Consider the following 17481-nt stretch of genomic DNA (forward strand, 5'->3'; position numbering starts at 1 on the left):
GATGTTCAACTAATTTAAGGTTTTAATACAATTCTTATCTATTTAAGCATTATATTAACAATATTTTCATCTAATGTTACATACTTTATTTGCAGACTAAGTGTGCTTGGGAGGACCGGTATAACCATGAAATTTGTAAAAATTGGGAGTACAAATATCGTAAGAGACTCTTTGATTCCTTCAGCTCCGCTCGAAAGGTTAAAAAGAAGCCTTCATGGGTTCTACCGGATGTATGGGTGGATCTGCAAAGGTATTGGGCCACCGAGAAATTCGAGAAGCAGAGTGAACTGGGAAAGAAGGTCCGAGCATCTGAGAAGGGTAGCTCCTTGTACTGTCTGGGTTCAAGGAGCATGGGGGATACGAGGAGATAACTGGTAATTCCTTAAAATATTTCGATTTATTTTTATCGAACTATATTTATATATGTTAATTTCGTTAACACATTTTATTATATTTGTAGGAAAAAATATATGGGAGGAAGATGAGTCATGATAAGTTCTTCATGGAGACTCACATCCGGAAGAAGAAGGCACTGATAGATCCAACTAGATGGGTCGAGGACCGGGCGGAGACTACACATGAAGTTTCATAACTACTATAAATATTTATAATATTATATAGTTAGTAATTTTCTATCTTCTAAATAAAGGGTCTCTACAAAATTAATTTGGAGAAGTACACTAAGAGCTTGCCACCGAATGAGCAAGGCGAGCGACCGCCCATTTTAGACGAAGAAGCGCAGAGGATATGGTTGGATGTTGTCGATGGTCCTAAAAAAGGGGATAGCATACGGCCTTCGAGATAAATCATTTCGGCGCTACAGGGCTGGATTGCAAGGTATAGGGACTTCCGCCCAAGGCGAGGTGATTGATAGGTCGACCATATCGTCTATGGAACAGAAGATCGCAAAACTGACAGCAGAGCTTGAAGAGACAAAGGCTGGAGAAAAAAAGAGAGATGAACAATTTGGTACCCTTAAAGTTCAGCTAGAAAGGAGGGACGAACAATTTAATCTCCTTCAAGATCAGCTGGCCAATCTTCTTATTAGTGGTGCTTTCCCCATTCCCCGGTCTCGTAATCCTTCCCCATGTGCCGACGATGAAGGTTCTTGGAGTGAAGATAGAGATGATGCTAGATAAAAAAAACTCATCGAATGGTGTATATTTCTAAACAAAGTATTGAACTTGTCAATATTTTGTTGAGACTAATTTTGAATGATAATTATATTGTTATTTTATTATTAAACATTTTAGTAGTTGTTGTTGTGGTTGTTATTAGTTGTTGTGGTTGTTATTAGTTTTTGTTAGATAATGGTTGTTAGTGTTAGTTAATAGTTTTTGTTAGTTAATTGTTGTTGTTATTGTTGTTGTTAGTATATTCATTGTTGTTGATTAATTATGGTTGAATGGCAGCAATATAATGCTGCAATTATAGGATGGATATTGGTTGTAATTGGCAGGTGGTGTAGCTCAAAAATAGGCATTTTATGCCCAGTTTTTACCTAGATTTCCGATCGAATTCGGTCGTAAATTAATTTTTTTTGCCCAGAAATTAATAATTTCCGACCGAATTTGGTCGGAAATTTCAAATAAATTCTCCAGTTTATGGAAATTTCCGACCGAATTCGGTCGGAAATTATGAATTTATATTTATTTTTTAAAATAAATTAACAATTTATTACAATTTACAACTAATTATTTATTTAAATAAAATTATTATTATTTAAAATTTCCGACCGAATTCGGTCGGAAAATAAAAGTTTTTTTAAAATAAATATTAATAGTTTCCGACCGATTTTGGTCGGAAATTTGAAAATTAAAAAAATATATATTTAATTGTTTCCGACCGATTTCGGTCGGAAATTAAAGTTTGATAATCAGTCAATGCTTTGAAGTTTTCGACCGAATTCGGTCGGTACCACGTTTGCGACCATCGTTTTTCCGACCAATTAAAATCGGTCGGAATTCGATCGAAAATTATCAATTTCCGACCGATTTCGGTCGGAAATAGCGGACGGAATTACACTGTTTTTTAGTAGTGAAAACCGCTGCTTATTATGAACTATTGTTCCTTTAACATGCTCAGTATTGTTGTGCAACGTGTATTATATGTTGATATTGATGTTCACCATGCAGATGGAGTTGAGGCTGCTTTTTACACCGCAGATCGGGTCACGACAGTGTCGTTTCATAAGTTTGGGGACTTCTTTCCTGGTACAGGACATATCAAAGACATTGGTGGAGGTGCTGGGAAGTACTATGCCTTAAACGCCCCTTTGAATGATGGGATTGATGATGAAAGTTTCCGTCTCCTATTCCGTCCTATAATCCAAAAAGTAATGGAGGTCTATCAACCAGATGTTGTTGTTCTTCAGTCTGGTGCTGATTCACTAGCCGGAGACAGGTTGGGCCGTTTCAACTAGTCTGTCAAAGGCCATGCAGATTGCCTTCGATTCCTCAGGTCTTTCAATATTCCTCTAATGGTATTGGGAGGTGGAGGTTACACAATTCGGAATGTTGCTCGATGCTGGGCCTACGAGGTCTGTCTCTATCTCTATTTTGGTACTTTTTCCTGTCTTTGGATTATCATCTATTACTGTTTACTTGTCTTGGAAGTTGCGCTAAGGTTGAACTACTTCAATATCTGCAGACAGCAGTTGCAGTTGGAGTAGAGCTTGAGAATAAATTGCCTTACAATGAGTATTACGAGTACTTTGGCCCTGATTATACACTTCATTCTGTTGCATCAATGCCTATGCAGAATCAGAATTCACCCCGGGATCTGGAGAAGATTAGGAGCATGTTTGGATGGGCTTAACTAGCAATTTTTAACTTGTGAAAATGTTTGGCAACCAAAAAATGGGCTTAAAAAAAGTTAAAATCTGCTTAAAAAAAGTCAAAACCAATAAGTTGGAAAACCCAACTTTTTTCTAAATTGACTTAAAAGTCATATTGCTTTGACCAAGGATATTATATTCTTATCCCTTATAATTTTTCTTAATCCCGAAATTACCCCTAAGTAAAAACCCTACAACATACTATTTTTTTTTCTCCATTCTCCAATATTTGTCAATTTCTTGAAGTTCTTAACATGAAGCAAACAATAGTTTTTTAAATAATGTTTGATACATTCCAATATTTTCTAAATATTATTCTTTTGGTTTCTTTTTTTGGTTCCATAACATTTAATTGTTTTGGTCGTTGAATCCTTTATTTTTTTTAATTGGTGTAACTATATTCTAAAATCAAATCATTAAATAAATTTACGTGTTACCCCTGAATTTGAAGTTATGAACGGAAAATATAATATTATAGTGATCATCTTCTTTATAATGTTAACAACTTTAAGGATATTTCAGTCATTTTAACAAGAAAAAGTGTTTACCAGCACTTGTTTACCAAACACTTCATCAGCTTGTTTTAAGTTTCAGCACTTTTATCCAAACATAATATAACTGCTTATTTATAAAATAAGTTTCAGCACTTAACTTAAAAGTCATTTTTTTTAAGTCAATCCAAACGGGCCCAGGTAATTTAAACATCATTCGTGTAGGGCTTTGCCTTCAATAGACTGTTGAAAAGACGAAAATACTATCTAATGTATGTTTGAAGCTGTATAGGGTAAATGCTATTTTCCTTGTTTAATCTTTGTGAAGCATCAACCAGTGTGAAAAATATCTTGAAGAAATCTTTGTGAATCAGCAGCCAATGTTACGTTGGGACTGATGTCATGTTTGGTAGTTATATAAGGTGTTATGTTTGTCAAGAGTCATATTAGTTTTTTTTTTTTCATTTGTTTAGAGATTGATATGCCTGGGTAAGAATAAATGTAGAAATCAATGTGGGATTTAGAGTACCCCATTTTTGTCTTATAAGATAAATTATTAAGTTTAGGTCCAAATGGAGGGCAATAGACTCAATGAAGTGGTTAGGAATTGAGTTGTAATTGCTGTTGTTTAAATGTTAATTGATTAAAAACCTGCATACCATTCCTCACTCAAATTGATTGCTCCGTGGTAGAAGTAGATATAGGAATAATAGGCTTTATCGTTTACAACTACGTGGAACTAGTATAATTTCAAGTAAAGCATTTCCATCCTCACCTATCACACAATTTAATTCGACTAAAAAATATAGCTACGATTCTGTTTAATATTTTGTTCATGATGTTCAACTTTTGCTTTTTCGTTGCCTGGTTTAATTAAATTAGTGTGTTGAGGGTTCCTTTTTCTTTTATTGTTAGGATCGGAAAATCGGGTAGTGCGGAATTTAGCCAAACAACGTTATAATGATAATAACAAAGACAATGCAAGTTGATAATAATGCCAATTAAAGAAGATAAAAAGACACAAATTTAACGTGGTTCGGTCAAGGTGACCTGCGTCCACAAGCGGAGAGGAGCAATTTCACTATACAAAAGAGAGTACAAAATTAGAGTAAATACTCTAATTAGTCCCAAATACCCCAAGAGAATAACCTCACAAGATCACTCCAAATAAAGGGTTGTTCACACAAGTGTTTCCCAACACTCGCTCTCTTACAAAATACTCTATAATGAAATAAAGGAGAAGAAAGAAAGGCAATAGTGAAAAGCTCTTGAATTGGTGTGTTTACAAATGAGGAGAGGCTCCTCTATTTATAGCAAGAAATCCTTGGCCTAATATTGGATATTATGTCATGGTAAATATCATGATCCACAAATTTATTATAGTGGATATTATGTCATGACAAATGTCATAAAAATTTGGCCCCCACTTGAGAAGAAGCTGTCACGACCCAAATTATCCCTCCGTAAGGTGTCGTGATGGCACCTAGTCTTTACGACTAGGTAAGCCTAATATTGCGAAAAATATAAAGAAACACAATATTTTAAAGATAAACAACATATTATAAATAGCCAAGAATAGTACCACTCGGCATATACAAAATAATTTTCCAAGACCCGAAATATCACTAAGTCATAAGCTGCTATAATCTATGTAACTCTATACAAAAGTCTGAAGATAATAAAGAAAGTCTCTAGGCGAGGGAGTAGAAGGGGACTCCGAAGATCTGCGGACACAAGCAGTAGTACCTTGAAGTCTCCTAAAATCAGCAGCACGTACTAACCCCGAGGCTAATAGCTCGCACCTGGAACTGCACACGAAAACATGTGCAAGGAAGGGAATGAGTACACCACAATGGTACTCAATAAATGCCAAGCCTAACCTCGGTCGAGTAGTGACGAGGTCAGGTCAAGGCCCTACCGGAGTAAATATAATAAATTAATCAGTAAAAGATATAAGTAAAATTTATGGTGACACATTTAAAGAGATTTTCGAAAATTTAACAGTTAAGGGAACCCTCGGCTCAAAACAAACTAAACACAATGGGGAATCTCCCGGGATACCGTCCCGTAGTTCCAAATGAATATGCAGTATAGGGGGATCTCCAGGAATACGTCCGTAGTCCCAAAGTAAATATGCAGTGCTGGGGGATCTCCCGGGATACGTCCGTAGTCCCAAAGTAAATATGCAGTGTTGGGGGATCTCCCGGAATACGTCCGTAGTCCCAAAGTAAATATGCAACGCAAGATGTAATGGCAGGTATGACATCGAGTTATACAGTTTATACTGAACACAGACAAGGAAAATAGGAATTTAACTAAGCATGACGCACAGAATGTCAAATAGGCAGTTAAAACACGTAAGCATGCTTTTCTAGTCTAAACTACACAATTAAACATATTAGTACAATTTAATAAGAGAAGCAATTTATGATTTAAAAAGGATAAACAAGATTTTTGCAATAATAGCCCGTGCACGTACTCGTCACCTCACGAATACGGCGCCAATACACCAAATAATATCAAGATATCCTAAGGGGGAAGTCCCTAACACAAGGTTAGGCAAGCCACTTACCTTGAACCGCTCAAATCACCTCGATAACACGTTCTTGCCATGAGTATCCAACTCCAAATGGCCCGAATATATTCAAATAAATTGCATAATGTAAATATAACTACGAGTAACTAATTTAGCTAATTAATTCAAAGCTAAAGCATGAAATTAGAGAAAATGCCCAAAAGGTCACTCCGGGCCCACGTCTCGGAATCGGGTAAAATTTACAAAATACGAACACCCATTCACTCACGAGTTTACTCGTACCAAAATTGCTCAAATCCGATACCATAAATCTCGATCAAAACCACAAAATTCAGCCTAAGAATCTTTCTCAATTTTTCACCCCACATCCGAAATTAAATGATGAAATCAACCATAGATTAGTGGAATATAACCATAACGGAGTTAGGAATCATTACCCAAAAACTTCCTCCAAAAATCTCTCCAAATTTTGCCTTCTACTGAGCTCTCAATCAAATTTTTGTGTTATGAACTCAACCCTCATTTTTGAACCTTAAATTCTGCCCATGTGCGTTCTTCTTTACGAACGTGACATCACGATCGCGAACACGATGAACAATCTTCCACTGGCCCAAAATTTCTCCTTCGCAAACGCGAGGAGACTCTCGCGAACGCGTACCTTCCACTGACGGACCCTTCGCGAATGCGGGAATCTCTTCGCGAATGCGTAGGCTTAATGCCCGAAGCTTCCTCTGCCCCATTCATCTACGCGAACGCAAGGACCATATCGCGAACGTGTAGGCTTAAGGTCCCACACCTTCTCGAACGCGGGAACAACATCGCGAATGCGAAGAACAACTTCGCTGCCTTTCCCAGATGCTCTACGCGATCGTGAGGCACCTCTCGCGAACACGATGAAGGATTTTTCTGCAATAAAACACCAGAAATCTGCCACTTCTCTAAGTCCAAAGATGACTCGTTGAGCATCCGAAACACACCCGAGGCCCCCGGGACCTCGACCAAACATACCAACCAATCCTAAAACACCATACGAACTTAGTCGAGCTCTCAAATCCCATCAAACAATGCTAAAATCACGAATCACCCTCCAATTCAAACTTAAAGAACTTGTAACTTTAAAATTCTACAACCAAGGCCAAAACCTATCAAATCACGTCTGATTGACCTCAAATTTTATGAACAAGTCATAATCAACATTACGGACCTACTCCAACTTCCGGAATCGCAAAATGACCCCGATATCAAAAATTCCACTACCGGCCCAGAACTCTAAAAATTTGACTTTCGACATTTCAAACCTAAATGAGCTACGAACTTCCAAATACAATCCGGACATGCTCCTAAAAATCACCTAACGGAGCTAACAGAACCGACGAAATTCCATTCCGGAGTGGTCTTCACATAGTTCTAACTACTGTCCAAATCCTAAGGCTTAAGCTCTCATTTAGGAACTAAGTGTCCTAAAACACTCCGTAACTCAAAACCAATCATCCCAGCAAGTCACAGTAGCAGAAAAAGATTTGGGGAAAGAAGTTAATAAGGGATCGGGGCTATTACTCTCAAAATGACCGGACGGGTCGTTACATCCTCCCCCTCTTAAAACAATCGTTCATCCTCAAACGAGTATAAAGACATACCTGAAACTGTGAAAAGATGAGGGTACTGGCTGCGCATATCCTGCTCGGTCTCCCAAGTCGCCTCCTCGACCGGCTGACCCCTCCACTGGACCTTTGCTGAAGTAATTTTCTTTGACCTGAGCTTTCTGACCTGCCTGTCCAAAAATGGCTACTGGCTCCTCAACATAAGATAGATCTTTGTCCAACTGGACTGAGATGAAATCCAATTCATGAGTCAGATCTCCATGATACTTCCGGAGCATAGACACGTGAAATATCGGGTGAACTCCTACTAGGCTGGTAGGCAAGGCAAGCTCATAAACAACCTCCCCAACTCGCCGCAATATCTCAAAAGGACCAATGAACCTCGAGCTCAACTTGCCCTTTTTCCCGAACCTCATGACACCCTTCATAGGCAATACCTGAAGCAAGACCCGCTCACCAACCATAAATGCCAAATCACGAACCTTACGGTCTGCATAACTTTTCTGCCTGGACTGTGCTGTACGAAGTCTTTCCTGAATCACCTTCACCTTATCCAGGACATCCTGGACCAAATCTATACCCAACAATCGAGCCTCGCCCGGCTCAAACCATCCCACTGAGGACCGGCACCGCCTACTATACAAAGCCTCATACGGTGCCATCTGAATGTTGGACTGGTAACTGTTGTTGTAAGCAAACTCTGCAAGTGGAAAGTATCGGTCCCATGACCCTCCAAACTCCATCACACAGGCACGGAGCATATCCTCAATAATCTAAATCGTGCGCTCAGACTGCCCGTCCGTCTGAGGGTGAAAGGTTGTGCTCAACTCCACCTTAGTACCCAACTCTTGTTGTACGGCTCTCCAAAACCGTGATGTGAACTGTGTACCTCTATCTGAAATGATGGATACTAGAATACCATGAAGGCGGACAATATCTCTGATATAAATCTCAGCCAACCTCTCAGAAGAATAAGTGGTCAACACTTGAATAAAATGAGCTGACTTGGTCAGACGATCCACGATCACCCAAATAGCATCGAACCTTCTCAAAGTCCATGGAAGTCCAACTAAAAAGTCCATGGTGATCCTCTCCCACTTCCACTCTGGGATCTCTAACCTCTGAAGTAATCCACCCGACCTCTGGTGCTCGTATTTAACCTGCTGACAGTTGAGACACTTGGCCACAAACCCAACTATATCCTTTTTCATTCTTCTCCACCAATAGTGCTGCCTCAAGTCCTAGTATATCTTCGCGGCACCCGGATGAATGGAGTACCGCGAGCTATGGGCCTCCTCAAGAATCAACTCCCGAAGCCCATCTACATTGGGTACATAGATCTGACCCTGCATCCTCATCACACCGTCATCACCAATGGTCACATATCTGGCATCACCTTGCCGAACCCTGTCCTGATGAACTAGAAGATGAGGATCATCATACTGGCACTCCCTGATATGGTCATAAAGAGAAGAGCGAGCAACCACACAAGCTAATACTCGGCTAGGCTCTGAAATATCCAATCTCACGAACTGGCTGGCTAAGGCCTGAACATCTAAGGCTAAGGGCCTCTCAGCTGCCAGAAGGTATGCAAAACTCCCCAAACTTTCTGCCCGGCGACTGAAGGTGTCGGCCACTACATTGGCCTTCCCCGGGTGGTATAATATAGTGATATCATAGTCTTTAAGTAGCTCCAACCACCTCCGCTGATGCAAATTAAGGTCCTTCTGCCTGGACAAGTATTGTAAACTCCGGTGGTCAGTGTAAATCTCACAGGGAACACCGTACAAATAATGACGCCAGATCTTCAGGGCGTGAACAATAGCTGCTAACTCGAGATCATGAACTGGATAATTCTTCTCATGCACCTTCAACTGTCTAGACGCGTAGGCAATCACCCTACCGTCCTACATCAATACCGCTCCAAGGCCAATCCTCGAGGCATCACAATAGACAGTGTAGGACCCCGAACCTGTAGGCAATACTAATACTGGGGTTGTAGTTAAAGCTGTCTTGAGTTTTTGAAAGCTCTGCTCACACTCCTCGGTCCACCTGAACGGATCACTCTTCTGGGTCTGCCTGGTCATAGGTGATGCAATGGATGAAAATCCCTCCACAAAGCGACGGTAATACCCTGCCAAACCAAGGAAACTGTGGATCTCCGTAGTTGATGACGGTTTAGGCCAACTCTGCACTGCCTCCACCTTCTTTGGATCTACCTTGATCCCATCACAAGAAACTATGTGGCCCAAGAATGCCACTGAATCAAGCCAGAATTCACACTTAGAAAATTTTGCATACAATTTCTTATCCCTCAAAGTCTGAAGCACGGTCTTCAGGTGTTGCTCATGATCTTCCCGAGACCGGGAATATACCAGGATGTCGTCAATAAAAACAATGATGAAGGAATCAAGATAAGGCCGGAATACACTGTGCATCAAATGCATAAAGGCTGTTGGGGCATTGGTCGGCCCAAAGGACATGACAAGAAACTCATAGTGACCATATCTGGTCCTGAAAGCAGTCTTTGGGATATCTGGCTCCCGAATCTTCAGCTGATGATAGCCAAAATGCAAGTCAATCTTGGAAAACACCCTGTCACCCTGTAACTGATCAAATAAATCATCAATGCAAGGCAAAGGATACCTGTTCTTCACTGTAACCTTGTTCAGTTGCCGATAATCAATACACATGCACATAGAACCATCATTCTTCTTCACAAATAAGACCAGAGCACCCCAAGGTGATACACTGGGCCAGATGAAACCCTTATCAAGCAACTCTTACAACTGCTCCTTCAACTCCTTCAACTCAGGAGGAGCCATACGGTAGAGAGGAATAGAAATGGGCTGAGTGCCCGGCAACAAATCAATGCCGAAATCAATATCTCAATTAGGCGGCATACCCAGAAGATCAGCTGGAAATACATCTGGAAAGTCCCTCACTACTGGAACTGACTCGACTGTAGGGGTATCAATACTGACATCTCTCACATAGGCCAAATACGCATCACACCCCTTCTCAACCATTCGCTGAGCCTTAAGAAATGAAATGACCCTGCGGGGAGTATACTCTAAGGTACCTCTCCACTCTAATCTCGGCAAACCTGGCATAGCCAGCGTCACGGTCTTAGCATGACAATCAAGAATAGCATAATGAGGCGATAACCAGTCCATAACCAAGATAACATCAAAATCTACCATACTGAGTAATAACAAATCAGCTCTGGTCTCAAAACCACTAAGAGCAATCAAACACGACCGATATACGCGGTCCACAACGAGAGAATCTTCCACAATAGTAGATAAATAAACAGGGGAACTCAAAGTATCCCTAGATATCCCCAAATATGGAGTAAAATAAGAAGACACATATGAATACGTAGAGCCTGGGTAAAATAATACTGATGCATCCTTATGACAGACAGGGACGATACCTGTGATGACTGAATCTGAAGCAACGGCCTCTGAACGGGCTGGAAGGGCATAGTACCTAGCCTGGCCTCCCCCTCTAGGGCGACCTCGACTTTCCCGACCTCCACTCGAGCTCGCTGAGGAGGTGGGGTGGAAGCTGGTGCTGGAAGAATGGCCGGAGGACCCGGTGGAGCACGTGGAGGCTGATAAGTCTGTGGAGGTGCACCCCTCCTGGCTCTGGGGCAATCTCTAACCAGGTGACGAGTATCACTACACTCAAAACAACCTCTCGAAGGACGTGGCGGCTGAGACTGACTCAGACCTGGCCTGTTGGACTGGCCAGTAATAGCACCTCGAGTAGGAGGCATACTGGATACTGGCGGTGCATAATAGGTCTCCTGAGGTCTAGGAGGAGCTGGAACACCGGTGGCTGCTGGAAGAGCTGAATGAACAGGGCGACTCACAAAACCCCTACCATAGCGTGCTACTGGTGCACGAGCTCCTGAATAATGACCATTCTCTCGAGACCTCTTGGCCTCTCTCTCCTCTCTGTCTCGGGCAAACATACCCTCCACCCTCCTGGCAATGCTCACTGCCTGCTGATAAGTGATGTCCATCTCCAACTCCCTGGCCATACTATTCTAAATATTGGGGTGGAGTCCCTCAATGAAGCGACAAACCCTCTCTCTGACTGTAGCAACCAGAGCCGGCGCATGGCGAGCTAACTCACTCAAACGGACTGCATACTCCGACACAGTCATAGCACCCTGACGCAACTGCTCAAACTCTGCGCGCCAAGCATCCCTGAGGCTCTGAGGAACATACTCACGCAAGAATATCTCTGAAAACTGAGTCCAAGTGAGTGAGACTGCCTCGTCCAGACTACTCAGCTCATTGGCACGCCACCGCTGATATGCTGCTCCCCTTAACTGGAAAGCGGTGAAAGAAACCCCACTCATCTCCACAATGCCCATAGTGCGGAGAATACGATGACACTCCTTAAGAAAACCCAGAGCATCATCTGAAGCTAGTCCCCTGAAAGTAGGTGGGTGGTACTTCTTGTACCTCTCAAGTTTGAGCTGCTCTGCCTCAGAAGCAGCTACCCTGATCTCATGCTGAACCGAAGCCACTGGGGCATAAGAATATACTCTGGGCCTGATCAACCTGGACCCTCTGCTCAGGAGTGCTGGCTGCGGGAGTCTATGCCCCTCCCCCGGCCTAAGATGTAGCGGGAGCTATCGGAAATAGTCCAGCCTGAGCCAGAGTGCTGAACATGCTCAAGAATTGAGCTAAAGTCTCCTGGAAGGCTGGAGTAGCAATAGGGATCTCCGGTGCTGGCCCTCCTGCTGGAGCTACTGGGGGATCCTCTGACGCAGCTCTCGCAGTTGCTCGGGCTGCACCGCGTGGTCGTCCTCTACCCCGACCCTGGCCTCTGGCGGCTCTGGCAGGGGGCTCGGGTGCCTGATCGTCGGTCCTCCCATTGCGGATCCTCACCATCTATGAGAGAGAATAGAATAGAATCTTAGAATATTTTTGGTGTCAATAACTCGCACGACAAGGAAATCAAAGAAATATGATTGTTCTTAACAGTTACATAGCCTTCCGAAGATAAGTATGGATGTCTTCACACCGATCCGCGAGACTCTAATAATCTGGCTTATGACTCGCGACTCCTATGAACCTAGTGCTCTGATACCACCTTGTCACGACCCAAATTATCCCTCCGTAAGGTGTCGTGATGGCACCTAGTCTTTACGACTAGGTAAGCCTAATATTTCAAAAAATATAAAGAAACACAACATTTTAAAGATAAACAACATATTATAAATAGCCAAGAGTAGTACCACTCGGCATATACAAAATAAATTCCCAAGACCCGGAATATCACTAAGTCACAAGCTGCTATAATCTATTTAGCTCTATACAAAAGTCTGAAGATAATAAAGAAAGTCTCTAGGCGAGGGAGTAGAAGGGGACTCCGAAGATCTGCAAACGCAAGCAGTAGTACCTTGAAGTCTCCTAACATCAGCAGCACGTACTAACCCCGAGGCTGATAGCTCGCACCTGGATCTGCACACGAAAACATATGCAGGGAAGGGCATGAGTACACCACAATAGTACCCAGTAAGTGCCAAGCCTAACCTCAGTCGAGTAGTGACGAGGTCAGGTCAAGGCCCTACCGGAGTAAATATAATAAATTAAACAGTAAAAGATATAAGTAAAATTTATGGTGACACAGTTAAAGAGATTTTCAAAAATTAAACAATTAAGGGAGCCCTCGGCTCATAATAAAGTAAACACAATGGGGAATCTCCCGAGATACCATCCCGTAGTTCCGAATAAATATGCAGTACAGGGGGATCTTCCGGAATACATTCGTAGTCCCAAAGTAAATATGCAGTTCTAGGGTATCTCTCGGAATACTTCCGTAGTCCCAAAGTAAATATGCAATGCTGGAGGATCTCCCGGAATTCGTCCGTAGTCCCAAAGTAAATATGCAGTGCTAGGGGATCTCCCGGAATACGTCCGTAGTCCCAAAGTAAATATGCAACGCAAGATGAAATGGCAGGTATGGTATCGAGTTATATAGTTTATACTAAATATAGACAAGGTCAAATAGACAGTTAAAACACGTAAGCATGCTTTTCTAGTCTAAACTACACAATTAAACATATTAATACAATTTAATAAGAGAAGCAATTTATGATTTAAAAAGGATAAACAGGATATTTGCAATAATAGCCCATGTACGTACTTGTCACCTCACGTACACGGCGCCCACACACCAAATAATATCAAGATATCCTAAGGAGGAAGTCCCCAACACAAGGTTAGGCAAGCCACTTATCTCGACCTCTCAAATCACCTCGATAACACATTCTTGCCACGAGTATCCGACTCCAAATAGCCCGAATCTATTCAAATAAATTGCATAATATAAATATAACGACGAGTAACTAATTTAGCTAATTAATTCGAAGCTAAAGCGTGAAATTAGGAAAAACGCCCAAAAGGTCACCCCGGGCCCACGTCTCGGAATCGGGTAAAAGTCGCAAAATACAAACACCCATTCACTCACGACGTACCAAAATTGCTCAAATCTGATACCAAAATCTCTATCAAAACCCCAAAATTCGGCCTAAGAATCTTTCTCAATTTTTCACCCCAAATCCGAAATTAAATGATGAAATCAACCATAGATTAGTGGAATATAACCATAATGGAGTTAGGAATCATTACCCAAAAAATTCCTCCGAAAATCTCTCCAAATTTCGCCTTCTACCAAGCTCTCAATCAAATTTTTGTGTTATGAACTCAACCCTCATTTTTGAACCTTAAATTCTGCCCAGGTTCATTCTTCTTCGCGAACGTGACATCACGATCGCGAACGCGATGAACAATCTTCCACTGGCCCAAAATTCCTCCTTCGCGAATGCGAGGGGACTCTCGTGAATGCGTACCTTCCACTGATGGACCCTTCGCGAATGCGAGAACCTCTTCGCGAATGCGTAGGCTTAATGCCCGAAGCTTCCTCTGCCCCGTTCCTCTACGCGAACGCGAGGACCATATCGCGAACGCGTAGGCTTAAGGTCCCACACCTTCGCAAATGCGAAGAACAACTTCACTGCCTTTCCTAGATGCTCTACGCGATTGCGAGGCACCTCAAGCGAACGCGATGAAGGATTTTTCTGCAATAAAACACCAGATATCTGTCACTTCTCTAAGTCCAAAGATGACTCGTTGAGCATCCAAAACATACCCGAGGTCCCCGGGACCTCGACCAAATATACCAACCAATCCTAAAACACCATACGAACTTAGTCGAGCTCTCAAATCCCATCAAACAATGCTAAAATCACGAATCACTTTCCAATTCAAACTTAAAGAACTTGAAACTTCAAAATTCTACAACCGATGTCGAAGCCTATCAAATCACGTTCGATTGACCTCACATTTTGCGCACAAGTCATAATCAACATTACGGACATACTCCAACTTCCGGAATCGGAAAACGACCCCGATATAAAAAATTCTACTACCGGCCCAAAACTCCAAAAATTTGACTTTCGTCATTTTAAGCCTAAACGAGCTATGAAACTCCAAAACACAATACGGACACGCTCCTAAACCCAAAATCACCTAACGAGCTAACGGAACCGAAAGAAATCCATTTCGGAGTCGTCTTCACATAGTTTTGACTACGGTCCAAATCCTAGGGCTTAAGCTCTCATTTAGGGACTAAGTGTCCCAAAACACTCCGAAACTCAAAACCAATCATTCCGGCAAGTCACAATAGCAGAAAAAGATTTGGGGAAAGTAGTTAATACGGGATCGGGGCTAGTACTCTCAAAATGACCGGCCGGGTCGTTACAGAAGCCAAATTAATGGCCATATTACAAATCTCCACCTTGGCCTAATTTCGGCTTATATATAGTAAATTTGCTCCACCTTCTCCGCAAAAACCCCAATGGGAAAAATCATTCTTCATAAATGCCAATCAAGTTCAGGCAAAGCTTGAACTTGGACACTGGAAGAGGTTTTGTGAACATGTCAACAGGATTGTCTCTAGTGTTGATCTTCTGAACAGAGACTTTTCCTTCAGCAATGGTTTCTCGGATGAAATGATACTTTATATCAATGTGCTTCGTCCTCTCATGATACATCTGATCTTTAGTCAAGTTATTGGCACTTTGACTATCACGGAAAATGGTAAGACCACCTTGGTGTGAACTGAGTTCTGCAAATAGACCCTTCAACCATAAGGCTTCTTTGATTACCTCGGTCACTGCCATATATTCTGCTTCGGTAGTAGATAAAGCTATTACATGTTATAATGTAGCTTTCCAACTAATAGCGCAACCACCAATGCAAAATACATAGCATGTCAGTGATCTTCTTTTGTCAAGATCACCTGCATAATCTGAGTCTACAAAACCAACCAAAGTGTTAGTATTTATCCCAAACTCCAAATGTGTGTTTGAAGTACCTCGTAAGTATCTGAGAATCCATTTCACAGCCTTCCAATGTGCTTTACCAGGGCAAGCCATATACCGACTTACCACGCTCACTGCTTGTGAAATGTCTGGATGTGTAAAAACCATTGCATACATAATACTGCCGACTGCACTGGAATAAGGAACTTGTTCCATGTACCTCTCTTCTTCCTCTGACTGCGGGAACTGAGCAGCTGATAACTTAAAATGAGAAGCAAGAGGGGTACTAACTGGTTTAGCATCTTTCATACCAAACCTCTCCAAGACTTTCTCCAAGTACTTTTTCTGGGTCAGGAATAGCTTGTTGGATTTTCGATCTCTTTTGATCTCCATGCCAAGGATTTTCTTAGCTGCTCCCATATCTGTCATCTCAAATTCACTTTTCAGCTGACTTTTCAAGTTGTAAATTTCTGTTAAATCCTTAGCAGGAATGAGCATGTCATCAACATATAATAATAGGTACACAAATGAACCATCATTTAACTTCCGGAAGTAAACACAACTATCATACATGCTCCTCGAATAACCATGACCCAACATAAAGGAATCAAACCTTTTATACCATTTTCTTGGAGACTGCTTTAATCCGTACAAGAATTTCTTCAACAAGCAAACATGATCTTATTTTCCTTTAATTTCAAATCCTTCGGGTTGATGCATGTATATTTGTTCCTCAAGTTCGCCATGTAAGAAAGCTGTCTTAACATCAAGTTGTTCTAATTCCAAATCATATATGGGAACGAAGGCAAGCAAGACACGAATAGAGCTATGTTTAACAACAGGTGAGAAAATATCATTAAAATCAACTCCTTGTACCCGACTATTGCCCTTTGCAACTAATCGTGCCTTATACCTTGCATCTTCAATCCCTGGAATGCCATCCTTTTTTCTTGAAGACTCATTTGCAACCAACAATTCTTTTTCCTGATGACGGCTTCAAAAGAGACCAAGTACCATTCTTTTGGAGAGACTCAATTTCTTCATTCATTGCAATCAGCCACTTGGCTAAGTCAGCACTAGAAACTGCTTCTGAATATTTTGATGGTTCTCCAATTTCTTCAGTTTCCTGTGCAACTGAAAAAGCAAATGCAACATAATCTCCAAACCTTAATGATTGTTTACCTTCTCTTCTTGGTCTATGTTTGGCTATAGAATACTTCTCTTCTTCTTGTTTAACTTCAGGAGTCTCAACTTCAGGAATTTCAGCTTCTGTCTCAACTTCAGGAGTTTCAAATGTATTTTGCTCCAAAGTTGATGAGCTTGGCTCAGAAGGAATGCCAATCTCAATCTCCACCTGGTTCTGTGTACTCTTTCCTTTATTTGTATTACAAGAACTAGAAGACTCTTTTCTAGAATGTAACATAGAGGATTCATCAAAGATTACATCTCTGCTAATTATAAATTTTTTGTGCTGTGGGATCAGGATACCATAGTCGGTATCCTTTCACCCTAGATGCATACTCAAGGAAAATGCACTTTTTAGTCCTTGGCTATAATTTTCCATCATTTACATGTATGTATGAAGGGCAACCAAATATCTTTAAATTAGAATAATTAGCAGAAGTACCTGACCACATTTCCTCTGGAGTCTTAAAGTTGAAAGGTGCAGA

General features: G+C 41.5%; 1 pseudogene; it reads left to right on the forward strand.

Moving 5' to 3' along the window:
* The first annotated feature begins 1397 nt into the window (after positions 1-1397).
* Positions 1398-2817, forward strand: LOC142179878 (histone deacetylase 6-like; annotated as a pseudogene).
* The last annotated feature ends 14664 nt before the right edge of the window (positions 2818-17481 follow it).

This window comes from Nicotiana tabacum, chromosome 4 (assembly GCF_000715075.1).
Source record: "Nicotiana tabacum cultivar K326 chromosome 4, ASM71507v2, whole genome shotgun sequence".
NCBI classification, from domain to species: domain Eukaryota; kingdom Viridiplantae; phylum Streptophyta; class Magnoliopsida; order Solanales; family Solanaceae; genus Nicotiana; species Nicotiana tabacum.